Genomic DNA, 3,343 nt, shown 5'->3' with positions numbered 1-3,343 from the left:
GGGAATATGCCCCGTCATGAAAATTGTGTACTTGATCTTTTTTGGGCTTATCCTATGTAGGATCAGATTTTACCTAACGTAGTTTTGTTGAACCTTTTTTCTGATCCTATATTAGATCAGATTTTGGTGGTGTCTTATGCCATGATGATATATACCTAACTATATGGGTCACAAGTATTATCGTGCACCTAGGAAATATGAGCAATATGTACACATACCCCACATATATAACTAGCACAACATATCATGTGCAACCGTTAAAAGTGAAAAGTTGGTTTCTAGAACCTAATAAACATTAAAAGTTCCAGCAATATGACTATCATATTTTCATAAAAAAATATGACCATTATATTTTATCTGAACTACAATGCCAAAGGTACTACCTAGTATTAGGGTGCATTTGGCAGTGCTCCCAAAGCTAAGTCTGATAAATCTAGCAGGAGCTCTGCGAAACGGTTTTTCAGAAAGAAGTGATTCTCTACTGATTCTATGAAGTAATTCTGTGAAATGAACTAAGAGGCTGGAAGCTGAAAAAAGTAGCTTCTCCTGATTCTGTGAAGTGATTCTCCATCCTAATTTTAAAAGTTTATGCTAGAGAATTAAAGAGAATCATTTCAACCTAGAATCATTTCTCTCAGAGAATCAACTTCCATAGAGAATCAGAATCAGATGGGGCTCTACCAAATAGACCCTTAATCAAAATGCCAATTGCTATTACCCAAAGTAATAATAATTTTAACTGAATGCTATATAGATGTGATAACTTAAGAAAATTAATCTCAAGAGTAGATCAACCTTCTCTTGATATTTTCATCATGTTGATTTGCTAGCTAGCTAATACTTTAAAATCAATTGTTCGATTGGACCTTCAAGGTTTCCAAAGTGACTGCACAAGTTACATCTTGCGTGCAATCATTCAGTGACTTTTGGTATAGGCACCATACCAACATATATAGCAATTCATGACAAGAAAGAAGTAAGTAGAGTCCAAACTAATCATCGTTCATGCTATGTTAAGATTAACAGAAGCTGAAAAATCCTGACAGGTCGTAAAATAATTAAAAGGAAAAGGAGGGAGAAAAGGGACAAATTAATGGCTGGAACAGCATATTATCACAAATTTTCGCCTTCTAATTCATTCATGATCATTACTTCCAGGAAAAGGACAAAAATTCCTTATAAGAAGATGAACTGGTGGCACTCATGATCATAATTGCTTCTGGAGTCTTTCATGTTAATTTGATACCCAAAAGATAAATTGGTTGCATAATTGCAACTACTCAAGGTGTGACCGAGCTTTATATGGTCACTACCAGCAACGGGAATTTCCATGTGTACCAAAAACCATCAAGGAAATAGCCCAAAACTGTTAGAAATATTTTTCTATCGGCAAACCGACAGGCAAATCCGGATAGAAATAAAATAATAGAGAAATTAAAGATTTGCCAGGAATAAAATAACAGAAAAATTAAAATTGCCTGTCACAGAATTATTTTTCCTGATGGGTATTCTTGACCATTAGCTCACACGAAAATTGTTGCTAGTCAGGTTTAGAAAAACATTAGATGCCGTCAAGATACTTTTTTCCCCTGAAGGTAGCAACCATCAGAGAAATTCTCAATTCCCTATCGGTCTTCCAACAGGGTTATGAATCATAAACTGACAGAGAAATTACCAGACTAACAACAAAGAGTTATTTCCCTCAGTTCCAACTGAAAATTTTCATATCACCCTCAAGGATACTAGCATTTCAGGCAGTAATAGATTTGCAAACAACCATTAAAGATCAAAGATTTATATAACAGACATCACTAGCATATAGGTACAACCAGATTACAAAGCTACAATTCAACATGGGTTAATACAGAAATGTTCCCCTCACAAAGCCATATGTTTTTCAAAAAACAGCAGCAGCGATGTGTTCAAAAGATAAAAGTCAGCTGCCGGTCGATGTTTGCACCAACAGCCATGCTTTACCATATCCCATCAACATCCTTGACATCGAGCTGTAAATACATCAATATTAGATCTCGACAATTCAACAAGACAAGTTATTGATGTTAAGAGCATCACAAATTAACTATTAATTAGAACATAGCTTAACCACATTTAATAGACTATAAGATTGTCCAAAATTTTGAAGAGCACTATCTAAAAGTGGGCTACAATAATATATCCACTGGCTCCAACACAGTTTCATCATAACCTATGATAGGTGAAAAAATATACAAGTAACTTTCTGGTAGAACTTCACCATGTATCACAATAGGTACTGAACACTAGTTCTTAGAATGTAAGAAAAGAAATTACCTTCCAATATCAGCAGAGAAGAGCACTCGCACCAACATGTTGTACATGTCCATTTCTTCCGGAGGTGCAGGATCAAGATAGTTTTCCTTGCTCTCCTCATTCATTATCACTTAGTATCTGTTACCCATGTATTCAGTTCCATCAGAAAAATTCTGCATGTATGAAATGCTTATAGTTCAGCTCAGCTCAACGCTTAATACCTGGGCGTGGACCCTGTTGACCCTGTTGGACAACCAGAACAAAGTAATTTGGCATATGGGGACCCCCAGGTCTCATCCCTGGAACAAGCTGCTGCTGGAAACCAAATTCCAGCTGGAAGAAACTGAATGTACCATCAATATCCATTTAGTTCAGCACATTAGCTAACGTAAATGAAATGCTTCATGCAAAGAATGAGTATATAACATAATGATCAGGAAGTGATTCAACACAGGACAGATGTTGCTAACCAACAGAAAGTCATAAGTGCAAAACAATAATAAACTATGCCTACTTTGTATGCCAGGTTAAGCATATGGTACATGATAAAAATTTCATAACCAAAAAGGCAGTAGGAGAAGGGCACCTTATCAATTGAGTTTAGTGCAAAATAAGACATCAGTATCACAATAGGAAGCAATGCAAAGCAGTATGCCTCTTCAGACTAAACAAAATGTTCAGGTTCTAAACTCTAATTCTAAAGTTTCAGAAGATATATTTTAAAAGTTTAAAAAGGCAGTTCCTCACGTCCACGTGTGGGGCCTCCTCCTCCACCTCGTGCGCCAGGTGCTCAACCTCCATGCCCCATGTGGGTCATGCGCCGCCCTCCCCCTCCTCAAGGACAAGCTCCAAGGCCGGCCAATGCCCATTGGAGCAACCCAAGTGCTGTTGAAAGGGGCCCATGCTACAATTGTGGTGGCACGGGCCACATGTCCAAGAATTTCCCCTCTCCAAGACAAGGTGGTGCCTCCAATGCACCTAGGCCCAACAATCCTCCATCTCAAGCACCACGTCAAGGAGCCAAGCCACAACAAGCTCCTAAGCGTGGCCGCCT

The sequence above is a fragment of the Panicum hallii genome, chromosome 3, assembly GCF_002211085.1.
Source record: "Panicum hallii strain FIL2 chromosome 3, PHallii_v3.1, whole genome shotgun sequence".
Lineage (NCBI taxonomy): Eukaryota > Viridiplantae > Streptophyta > Magnoliopsida > Poales > Poaceae > Panicum > Panicum hallii.
The sequence above is the reverse complement of the archived record's forward strand: the minus strand, read 5'-3'. Positions refer to the sequence as shown.